This window comes from Narcine bancroftii, chromosome 5 (assembly GCF_036971445.1).
Source record: "Narcine bancroftii isolate sNarBan1 chromosome 5, sNarBan1.hap1, whole genome shotgun sequence".
Lineage (NCBI taxonomy): Eukaryota > Metazoa > Chordata > Chondrichthyes > Torpediniformes > Narcinidae > Narcine > Narcine bancroftii.
In genome coordinates, this window is record NC_091473.1 from 207758771 (window position 1) to 207771382 (window position 12612).

General features: G+C 42.3%; 2 protein-coding genes across 13 annotated transcripts in view; one reads left to right on the forward strand and one right to left on the reverse strand.

Annotated features, from left to right (window-relative positions):
* LOC138764652 (uncharacterized) overlaps nt 1-12612 on the forward strand; it is a 230124-nt gene that overhangs the window by 113084 nt on the left and 104428 nt on the right. The window lies entirely within an intron of this gene.
* Nucleotides 1-12612, reverse strand: part of LOC138764651 (uncharacterized) — a 60104-nt gene that overhangs the window by 30352 nt on the left and 17140 nt on the right. The window contains exon 2 of one of the 8 annotated variants that reach the window (XR_011358245.1): nt 6406-8009. The exons of the other annotated variants lie outside the window; for them this stretch is intronic. The gene's annotated coding sequence lies outside the window, so the exon portion shown is untranslated. Of the gene's footprint in view, nt 1-6405; nt 8010-12612 lie in introns of those variants that run through there. 8 annotated transcript variants of the gene reach the window in all.

Genomic DNA, 12612 nt, shown 5'->3' on the forward strand with positions numbered 1-12612 from the left:
TCCGCCATTTCCGCTACTTCCTCGTGGGCAGGCTGTTCACAGCCTTTACGGATCACAAGCCCCACACTCAAGCACTGGTGATGACCAAGGATCCCGTGGTCCGCCAGACAGCAGCGCCACCTTTCGTACGTGTCTGAGTTCACGACTGACATCCGACACAGGGCCGGTAAGGACAATGTAATGGCGGATGCGCTCTCCCATCCAGACATCAACACGCTCATGCCCAGCCTGGATTTCAAGCAACTGGCTAAGACCCAGAGGAATGATGAGGAGATGCAGGCCTTGCGGATCGCCATCTCGGGCCTCAAACTCCAGGATGTCTAGGTGCCAAGCAGCCTGGACACATTGCTCTGCGACGTCTCAACAGGCATGCTGCGTCCGGTGGTCCTGCCGCACTGGAGGGCAAAGGTCTTCAGTCTGATCCACGACTTCGCTCACCCAGCAGTGAAGACAACCGTGCAGATGGTCGTGGAGCAGTTTGTGTGGCACGGGCTGAAGAAGGAAGTGACGGAACTGGCCAGGAACTGTACCAGGTGCCAGACCTCCAAGGTCCACCAATAAACACGAGCCCCCATCTAGAACTTCGACCCAGCGGTTCGCAGATTCCAACACATCCATGTTGATGTCATCAGGCCCCTGTCCAAGGAGGCTCATTACCTCCTCACGGTGGTGAATCAGGCCACAAAGTGGCTGGAGGCCGTCCCGATTAAGGAGGCTTCTGCGGAGAAGTGCCAGTTTTGGAGTCCCAGCACACATCACTAGCGACAGAGCGGCGCAGGTCACGTCTGCCCTGTGGACTGAAATGGCGAAGCTCCTAGAGGTCAAGCTTCATCACACCACAGCAAACCACCCGCAGTTCAGCGGGTTGGTGGAGAGGTTCCACAGGCACCTGAAGGCATCGCTTATGGCCAGGCTCTCTGGACCAGACTGGGCGGACGAACTACCCTGGGTCCTCCTTGGGATTAGGACGGCACCTGCAGGCTTCAGCAGTGGAGATGGTCTGTGGCACACCGCTTTCCCTGCCAGGTGAGATTTTTGGCGCAGACCCTGACACCATGGCTACTGACAAAAACCTGCTGTTGGACCTACGCAGGCAACTGGCCTCCCTAGCTCCCCCACTCCCTCCCCAAAGAGCTTGATTCGGCCCAGTTCGTTTTTGTGTGGAGTGGACCACAAGATGCACCACTATAGCGACTGTACGAGAGGCCATTCAATGTCCAGCAGAACCTTCACCCTGGACTTTGGGGGGAGAGAGGATCGTTTTACAGTGGACCACCTGAAGACGGCCCATCTGGAGTTATCACAGCCGGTGCAGAAGGCCACGCCCAAGCACCGGGGCTGGCTGCCAAAGCGACAGGATGCATAGCCAGTTCTGGGGGGGGGGGGGGGGGTGGGTTGTGTGGTGGTGCACATCCTCATGGCAAACCGGCCTCGCTTGTATTGCCATGTGGTGGGGTAGCCATGGGGAAATGATGTCATCTGAGGTCTCCCTCCGACTCCAGCATCCCTTCCAGCGTGCACCCTGGGCAGCGATTATGATGTCACAATGCACCAGGTGACTGAGCTCATGCTGCCCTTAAAACTGTCGTTACGACCCTCAATGTGGTGGCTGTGTTTCTTCCACTGCCCACACCGCCACAATACTATATATTGGCAACTTTTGACTAACTCCTTCACCTGTCCCCCAGTAAACTGTTCCAGGTAATACAGACGATCTTTAGCTTTTTTAGTATTACTTTCAATGTGAAGTTCAAAGGATTTCATGAACGTCAGATATTGTAATGGATCTGCATTGAAAAACTTTAATTTCCCTCAAGTAATAAAATATAGGAAGGAGTCACTTGATGGAGTCGTGGCCGGTAGGGTAAAACCAGCCCTCTCCAGAAAAGAAGAAAAAAAGTTAAGAAAAGACAAAGTTCAATAAATATAAAATATAAGAAATAAAAGATAAAGTTGCAGAGAAGAGAAAGAAGATGGCACCCAAGAAGGAAAAAGTAAAAACATGAAAAAAAGAAGAAAAGACACCGTTAAAGAAAGGAGAAGGCTTCACCTGCACGAACGAACAGGGAGCCGTGGTGGAGAAAAGCGCTCGATTTCCGAGGTTGGTGTCGGACCTGCGGCATCGTGACCCCCCCGACCGGTGGACTGCAAAAATGGCTCTCTGAGCCAAACAAAAGTGCGTAGTGCGCAATCCAAGATAAAGGAAAACACCGACGGGAGGGGGGCTCAGCCGAGGAGCAGGCAACCATGGCGCAACCAGCTGAGGGACGCCTGACACCAGGGCTCTCAGCTGGAAGATGAGGAAAGCGATAGGAGAGGGAGTGAAGTACCAGGTGAGAAAGAAAGTCGACGGGGTGAACGGCAAGAGGAGCAGCAGCAGGAGGCTCGACAGATGAGCAGCTCAGAAGGAGAGGATCAACAGCAAGAGGCCAAGCAAGAAGAGAACTGACAAATTGAGACAAGCTACTCATCAGAAGAGACACAGATACAAAGAAGAAGACACAAACATAGGTACAGACACAGAAGAAGACTAAGATCTTCACAGAGAGATAGAAGGTAAAACAGATGGACAGAATAAAGAATAATGAAGAACAAATGAGAGCATTAAAAGAATGGTTGTCATTAGAATTTAGTGCAATTAAAAGAAAAATGAAAAGAACAGAAGATAAAATGCAAAGATTAGAACTAGTCATGACAGAAATAGGGAAGAGTTGAAAATGTGGAAGAACGAGAAACGCTGTAGTTTCTCTGAACGCTGAAGTAAACGACTTTAGAGGAAAATTGGAAGAAAGTGACAAACAAAATTAAAGAGACACAAGAGTTGTTAGCTCAGAAAATTGATATGTTGGAAAATTATAGTAGGCGAAACAACATAAAAATAGTGGGCTGAAAGGAAGATGAAGAAGGCACAGATATAAGGAATTTATAAAAGAATGAATCCCGAAGGTCCTGGGAATTACAGAAATGCAGGAAGAAGTGGAAATAGAAAGGGGACACAGAACACTAGCTCCGAATCCACAGACACATCAAAAACCAAGATCCATTTTAGTCAAATTTTTGAGACATAAGACAAGAGAAAATATACTGGAGCGGGCAAGGAATAAAATTAGAGAAGACAATAAACCATTGGAATACAAGGGTCAAAAAATATTTTTTTACCCAGGCATAATGTTTGAACTCTTAAAGAAGAGGAAGGAGTTTAATATAGCAAAATTGATCCTATGGAATAAAGGTTATAAATTCATGTTAAGACATCCAGCTGTGCTTAAAATATTTATCCCCAGGGACCAAAGCAGACTGTTCTCGGATCCGGAGGAAGCACAAGAATTTGCAGAACGCTTGCAGGACAGAAGGAGAGATGAAGAGATGTAATAAGAATGAAGAATGGCGATAAAATATATATAAAGAACTAAAGAAGGGAAAGAGAAGGGAAGGAAGGAAGTAAGGGGAAAAAAGGGAGAACTTTGTGTATGTGTGTAAAAAAAGTGTTTTCTGGGGGGGGGTTGGGGGAGAGAGAATAACCGTCACTGTGAAATCAGTTGACGCTTGCGAGCAAGATCACAATCGAAATGGAAAGGGGAGTTGTAGTTGCCCAGCAAGGGATAAGGGGCAACTCAGGGGGAGGGGGGGAGGTGGTGTTTGGGGTTAAGGTAATATTTGATGTGTGAGTTGTTGGAGTATTTTATGTTTTAAATGTTTTGTCATACATTGAGTTCAAAAAAGGAAAGCTGAGAGATGAAAATGGGGGAAAGGGGGATGGTGGTGGTGAGGAAGAGGAAATGAGGTGTGAACAGGATATGAGATGGCCACGTTGAACTATATGTCTATAAGCATTAATGGAATACATAACCAAATTAAAAGGAAGAGGCTATTAAACTTACTGAAAAAAGAAAACATAGATATAGTATTTGTGCAGGAAACGCATCTAACTGAAGTGGAACATAACAAATTAAAGAGAGACTCCTTCGGACACGTAGCGGCAGCGTCATATAATTCAAAAGCTAGAGGTGTAGCTATATTGATTAATAAAAATGTAGCAATCAAAATAGAGGAAGAAATAATAGATCCAGCAGGGACATATGTAATGATAAACTGTCAGATATATTCAGATTTTTGGAACTTGAGGAGGATCAAAAGTTTATGCAAGATTTTTTTTGAAGATTGTAGATACACAAGGAAATATATTGATAGGAGGGGATTTTAACCTTAATTTGGATCCAATGTTGGATAAAACTGGACAAAAGACTAGTAAAAAGAATAAAGTGGCCAAGTTTATGGTTAAATCAATGCAGGAAATGACAATTATAGATATATGGAGGAGGCAGCACCCAAGAGAGAAGGAATACTCATATTATTCAAGTAGGGATAAAACATACTCAAGGATTGATATGTTTTTGTTGTCGGCCCTTAATCAAGGGAGAGTTAGGAAAACTGAATATAAAGTAAGATTACTATCTGATCATTCACTCCTGTTATTAGCAATAGAACTGGAGGACATCCCACCAAGAACATATATCTTTACAGGTTAAATAAACTTCCTGCTACTTAAAAAGCAGGAATTTAGAGAGTTTATTGAAGGTCAAATAAAACATATTTTGAAATAAATACAGAATGAGTGAAAGGCAAATTTATATTATGGTTGCAATGAAAGCCTTGATTAGAGGGCAGATAATAATATGTGAAACTAAGATGAAAAAGCAATGCAATCGGGAAATCGAGCAGTTCAAAAGGGAGATTGTAAGTACAGAAAAGGAACTAGTAAAAAGGGATGATATACTGAAAAGGAGAGAATTGGCGGACAAAAAAATAAAATACGAAACATTACAAACATACAAGGTGGAGAAGAACAAAATGAAAATAAAGCAAACATATTGCGAACTAGGAGAAAAAATAAATCACAAAATATTAGCCTGGCAACTTAAAACAGAACAAGCTAAAAGAACTGTATTGGCATCAAGGAAAAAGGACAGACAAATTACATTTAACCCAATAGAGATTAATGAGAACTTTAAGGAATTTTATGAACAATTATACCAAACTGAGAAGGAGGGGAAATATGATAAAATAGAAGAGTTTTTAGCTAAAATTGAACTATTGAAATTGCAAGAGGAACAAAACAAACTGATAAACCATTTGAAACAGAGCAATTACAGGATATATTAAAAAGGCTGCCGAACAATAAAATGCCTGGAGAGGATGGATTCCCAATAGAATACTATAAAACATTTAAAGAGGTATTAATTCCTCCTCTCCTGGAAGTAATGAACCAAACTGAATAAACACAAAACTTGCCAGATTCATGTAAGACATCAATAATTACAGTAATACCAAAGACAGGGAAGGATCCATTAACACCAGCATCATAGAGACCAATATCTCTACTTAATTCAGATTATAAAATAATAGCAAAATTATTAGCATACACATTGTTCGATTGTGTACCAAAAATAGTAAAACATGATCAATCTGCATTTATTAAGAAAAGACGAACAGCGATAATGCCTGTAAACTTATTAATCTAATTCATGCAGTTCAAGGAAATAAGAAGCTAACAGTGGCTGTTGATTTAGATGCAGAAAAAGCCTTTGACAGAGTAGAATGCAATTATTTATTTAAAGTATTACAGAGGTTCAATCTACCAGAAAAATATATTAATTGGATTAAATCATATAATGGACCATTGGTGAAGGTAACAGTAAATGGATATGTATCGAACCAATTTAAATGAAGTCGATCATCTAGACAGGTATGTCCATTATCCCCCTCATTGTTTGCTTCAGCAATAGAACCATTGGCAGAACTGATAAGAACAGAAAATAAAATGAAAGGGATAAAATAAAGGAGGAGTAAAAAATCAGTTTTTTGCAGATGACATCATAGTATACTTAACAGAACCAGAAATATCAATAAAAGAATTACATAAGAAATTGAAGGAGTATGGAGAAATATCGGGGTACAAGATCAACGCAAATAAACGTGAAGTGATGCCAATGAGTAACGCGGATTATACAGAATTTAAAAAAGATTCACCATTTAAATGGCAAACACAAGCAATCCAATACCTAGGTATTGGGTTAGATAATAACTTAAGCCACCTGTACAAACTAAATTATCAGCCACTAATAAAGAAATGACAGGAAGACTTAGAACATTGGAAAGAATTACCACTAACGTTGATAGGGAGGGTAAATTGCATTAAAATGAATGTCTTCCCAAGGATACAATACTTATTTCAATCGTTGCCAATTCCCTTAATAGAGAAATTCTTTAATGAACGAAAGAGAGTAATAAGGAAATTTTTGTGGAAAGAGTGGAAACCGAGGATAGCTTAAGATAAATTGACAGAAAGATACAATCAAGGTTGTTTACAATTACCAAACTTTAAAAAGTATTATAGAGCAGCACAATTAAGGTATTTATCAGATTTTTACCAGACAAGGGAAAAACCAGACTGGAATAAGATAGAACTAAATAATATAGGGGAGCAGGTACCGTAACATACACTTTATGAGTGGGAGGAAAAGCTGGTGCAATATAAAAGCTCACCAGTATTGCATCATTTACTTAATATATGGAAGAAGATCCACTTAGAAAGGAAAAAAATGATTTACCAAATACCAAAATTGTATTGACACAAAACCCACTAATCCCTTTTGCAATAGATAACCTTTCCTTTAGAGAATGGGAGAGAAAAGGAATCAAAAGAATAGAAAATTGTTTTTTGAGAAATAATTTATTAACATTTGAACAGTTGAAGTACAAATGTGGAATAACTCAATGTCTGCATATCATCAACTGAAAGCTTATTGAAAGGGTAAACTGGGAAACAGACTGAGATTACTGGAAGGAAGCAGCTTTGAATATATGATTACAGACACAATGATAATTAAAAGATTTATAACAAACATGTACATTAAGCTGCAAGATAAGGAAAAGGATGAAATAAGCTATAAACCTAAACAAAAGTGGGGAAAAGGATTTAAACATAAAGATAAAAAAATGAAACATGGGAAAAATTATGTTCTGGAAGTATGAAGAATATAATAAACACAAGGTTATGCATGATACAGTATAATTTGTTACACAGGTTATATATCACGCCTCAAAAGTTAAAAGAATGGGATCCAACATTATCAGATAGATGTTTTCACTGTAAGAAGGAAATGGGAACAACAGTACATGCAATTTGGGCATGTAAGAAAGTGAAAATGTTTTGGGAAGATCTAAATCGGATAATAAATAAAATCACAAAAATAACATACCAAAAAATCCAGAGATCTGGATTTTAATATAAGACGTAAGGAATTAGGCCTCAAATTGGATAAAGCGCAAAAAAGATTTATTATGACAGCCTTAGCAGTAACCAAAAAATGTATAATGTCAACTTGGAAAATGGAAGAGAGCCTGAGAATACAGCAAAGGTACATGGAAATGAATAATGTATTCCTTTGGAAAAAAATAACATTTAAAAAATAAAGTCACATTATTTGAACAAATTTGGGAACCATACATGGAACATAACAGAGAGTGCTTGCCTCGGACCTCCACCCCATAAATGATAAAAAGACAAAACGACTTGATCCAGTAGGTAAAAGTAGATGACACATTTTTCATGTTTATTTTTCATTGTGTGATGACATTGTTTAATGGTATATGTTGAATATTTATTGGTTTTGGAGGGGGTGGGAAAGGGGGAGGTAGGGTAGGGGGGGAAAAGGGAGAAAATGCCACTGTGTATATTTAATGAGAAACGTTTGTTTTTATTTTGATTGACACGGTTCACAGAGTGAAAAATAAAAAATTATAATAAAATAAAAAGTTAAAAAATATGAACCTGTTGCTGCACTAACATAACAGAAATTTCATTTTGTTTTGCTATGAGTTTGTCTTGTCCACCATAACTTGCGAATGGTTGTCTTGTGAATGGACCAAACAGAACTTGAACTGGTGCCATAGGTGTAGGAGCTTGATTTGTAAGTGATGGCATCCTTGACTTGTTGCTAGTTCTTCTGCAACATGAAGAGACATAAATGGTTGAGTATGATCAACTCGCTTGGTTTTGTGGTGGCCTGCAATTGCAGAGATCGGGCCAGCACATTGCGCGGTGGGCAGACGTGGACAGAGATCGCTAAAGCGACTCCCAGGATAACCGAAGGGCCTACTCCAGCTCCTATTGTCTATTGTCTAAACCAGCAGGGGTCGAAGCTGGGGGAGCATCAGACTAACAGCCATAATATGGAGTTGGTCAAGCTGCCCAGTTAACTCAGCAGAAACAGGCTTTGTACGAAGGGCCTTCATATGCATGGATGTTCCCACCTGCTATTGTTATTCATATGGATGAACTCAGTCAATCAGCAAAAGTGGCCTTTCCATCCCGAATAATGGAGTGAGCTTAACCTACCACACAGTGTGTGTCTTTCTTTAGGCACTTTCAAATGGCCACAATACCCGACTGGAAAGCCGCACATTGTGCTCCTGTGGCCATCTGAAACAGGAGTATCCGGCCAGGAGGTCTACTCACCCAACTCTTCTGTAGTAGGTCTAAAATCTTGCTTGGAGTATCCACCGTGGCAGCTGAAAGAAGCTGGGCTGCCAGAGGGTGGGCTGATGATGTCGCGGTGATGTCATCAGCCATCAACTCTGTCCTGTATACTGCAGTGATATCGTACTTTATAATATCAGATTAATCAATTTGAAATTGTTATTTGGAAGTAAAGACACCAAGGTGAGGAAGCTCAGCTGTTCGAACGGTGTCCTTTGCGTGGCGGGGGCGGGAATGCATGATCAACTGCGGGCTTGAGCCCTTCATCAAGGTATCAATTCCAGGCCTTGCAGTTTGGCCCCTGTAGGGATTTCAGGTACTACACAGCACTGACTGCTGCTCTCTCCACTTCTCCCTCAAGCATGCCTTGATGAAGGGCTCAAGCCCGAAATGTCGGTTGTGTATTTTTGCCCTTTGCTACATGGAGGACACTCTTGACCTGCTGAGTGAACTGGTAACCATTCACCAAAACAAACTTGCCTGGACTATCCATCTCAATGGCAGGAGGTGGAGTTAAACTGAGCAAAGTTGACTTCTAATTGGTTTAGCTAGTGTATCTCCATCTATCATAGATAGCCCTGTAGGATTGGACATATACCCCCCCCCCACCAACAGACACCCTCAACAGGCACCCCCCCCAACGTCTCAAAGGTTGCCATGGATATTGTCTATGCGTGGACGTATGTAAACCCCACTTCATGAGGCAAGCAAACACACTGTACAGTTGCACTGGTTGCAGTAAGAGTGAGTGTCTCATCAGCTCCGGGGAAAGGGGCCAAGGAATCCTGCAGAGGGCAAATAAGAGCCACTGATACTGGAACAGCTTCCAGCCCAAAGTCACATAAATCAGAAGTCAGAAGGAAAGGAATCTCATACAAAGCATGTCGCAACAACAGAACTGTGCCTTGGTCTTAAACTGTGGAGAACTCAAAGTGGTAACCAAGTGACCTCTTTTCAACTGTTTAGTGACAACTTTGTATCTTTCTAGATTGATGTGAATGCATGGAGTAACTTGGGGAGGAGGGTGTGGAGAATGGCTGGTGCATTCAGCCCGCTGCTTCCTTGATGTATGTGCACACCTTTCGTCCGACATGACTGGTTGAAAGTCCGGCCGTGGAGACACTCGTCGTAGCCAGTGGGGACATTCCCCCCATGGTTGCCAGTCCCATCCCAGGTTTGTCACCACGGCATTTGTGCTACCCTTTTCTCCACTGCAGTGCCGTCAGTCCAACCTAACCTTGCACCACTTTCCCTTCTGTCCTCCATGCTCCTGATTCTGTTGTGTTCCACATCAGCCTGATGCGCTGCAATGATGTCAAGGCAGTGTGGGTGGGACTAGACCACTGTCCCGAGGAGCCGGCTTTCATGGGTAGATGTGACCAAGTCCCTCAGCTGGTACGTTCAAGTGCCAAAAAGGCATCCACTCTGTGGCCACCAAAACGTGCCAGCTGAACTCCCCTAGCCGCAACTGCCGACGCATGATCTTCGTGGGAAACCCTAAAAGCAGCTGTGTGTGTGTGTGTGTGTGTGTGTGTGTGTTTCTTCGTAGTGGTCAGCTACAGTTTAACCTTTTTGAAATGTTCTCCTTTCGGGAACATTCAAATATTGTGCGCTCGGAAAAGATTGAATGTCACGAGCTCTTTCCACTTAGTTGGTCATTGACATTCGAGTACTATCAGCGCCACCCGTGGTTCCTTGCTCGAGTATACATGTTTCTTGTGGCTGCAGTACCCAATGCTATGCAGGAATGTTAGGTGCTAGCTCTTTGGGTGTTTCACTTTGAGTGATAGATCTTGCAGAAGCCTGAGCTAATGCTTTGACTTTGGCCAAATTCATAGCATATTGTTCCTCAAGATGTAGTCTTTTCTTTTCTCTCTTCAATAATCTTTTTTGTTCTTCTTGCTGATTCTTCATTTCAGCTTCCATATCTTCTAAAGCACATCTTTTCTCCAACCACTCGCGTTGTGTACAGATAGTAGCCAAGTCTGCTTGCGCCTTAGCAGGCATAGCTGACATGCTTGAAGCATATAAAGCTGTACTTCTTCTAGATGCCTTTGAAGATCTTCCTACGCTCATAACCTTGGAAATACTATCAGATATCACTGATTGAGCCTCTGTCTTCAGCATTTTGCTTGGTACAGCACCAGTAGGGCTTTGCAACATTGATTCACCAGTTTCAGTGCCACTAACTTTTAAGTCAGCTCATGAGGCATGAAGTGCCTTCTTCCTTGGTAGTTGAAGCAGCTTCTTCAATAGTGGCTGGTTCCAATCTCCTGCCAATCGTTGTTGGTTTGCCTTGCTGGCTCAACTCACAACCAAACGGTTCTGAGAGGAGCTGTTTGCTTGAGGTCTTTAGACCGATGAGACCGCTTCTCAATCTTGGATTCTTCACACTGCAGCCTGTCTTCTCCTGGTTCCTGAGAATTGTAAACAAATTTGTATCTCACGTGGTCCCTTTGAGAAGATTTCGCTGGCTGAATTGTCTCTGTGTTCTGCACACAAACTTTTGTTTCAGTTCTTTTTAGAACACATACTTCTGGTCTACCTGCCACATTCTGTGGTCCATCAGCTATTATCTCTTCAAGGTTACAGGTGTCTGCAGTCAGACAGATATGTTCTAAACGAGGCTTCGGGAATATTCTCACAAACTTCTCATTAAAGCTTAAATTCTTGTTGCATACAAATTTTATGCGCCTTTCTTCCAATCAAAGTTCACATACATAACTTTTCTTTGAATAAAATATAGACGATACTTCCCAATTTCTAATATTTCCCACTTTCAAAACTTGTCATCTTCAAGAAAATGTGAGCGATGATATTCCAAATTACTCTTTTATTAATCCAATAAATCAAACTTTGTAGATGAAGCTTTAAGTTGTTGATAAAATGAATAAATATTTTGCATAACTTTACATTGAGATTTTCATAACAACGAGTAAACAAGGCATATATTGTAATAATGATATGGCAAAATTCAACTTTAAACATTAAAAGAAGAAATAGACAAAATAGATGAATTAAGATTTAATTCAAGGACAAGTATCTTGAGCTTATGTGTCTGTCGGGATTCTTCAAAGAATGAAATATGAGTTCTCTGTCCCCCTGAATATTATGACATATGACATCATTAGCCACTATTTTTTTTCTCTTTGGCTTGGCTTCGCGGACGAAGATTTATGGAGGGTGTAAAAAGTCCACGTCAGCTGCAGGCTCGTTTGTGGCTGACAAGTCCGATGCGGGACAGGCAGACACGGTTGCAGCGGTTGCAGGGGAAAATTGGTTGGTTGGGGTTGGGTGTTGGGTTTTTCCTCCTTTGCCTTTTGTCAGTGAGGTGGGCTCTGCGGTCTTCTTCAAAGGAGGTTGCTGCCCGCCAAACTGTGAGGCGCCAAGATGCACGGTTTGAGGCGTTATCAGCCCACTGGCGGTGGTCAATGTGGCAGGCACCAAGAGATTTCTTTAGGCAGTCCTTGTACCTTTTCTTTGGTGCACCTCTGTCACGGTGGCCAGTGGAGAGCTCGCCATATAACACGATCTTGGGATGGCGATGGTCCTCCATTCTGGAGACGTGACCCATCCAGCGCAGCTGGATCTTCAGCAGCGTGGACTCGATGCTGTCGAACTCTGCCATCTCGAGTACTTCGACGTTAGGGATGAAAGCGCTCCAATGGATGTTGAGGATGGAGCGGAGACAACGCTGGTGGAAGTGTTCTAAGAGCCGTAGGTGGTGCCGGTAGAGGACCCATGATTCGGAGCCGAACAGGAGTGTGGGTATGACAACGGCTCTGTATACGCTTATCTTTGTGAGGTTTTTCAGTTGGTTGTTTTTCCAGACTCTTTTGTGTAGTCTTCCAAAGGCGCTATTTGCCTTGGCGAGTCTGTTGTCTCTCTCATTGTCGATCCTTGCATCTGATGAAATGGTGCAGCCGAGATAGGTAAACTGGTTGACCGTTTTGAGTTTTGTGTGCCCGATGGAGATGTCAGCCTTGTCTAGCATGGTTCTGATGTTCCAGCATGCTAGCTTGAGTTTGTGAGCATCTTTTGAGGGGGAGGACGTGGAGGGGGAGGACGTG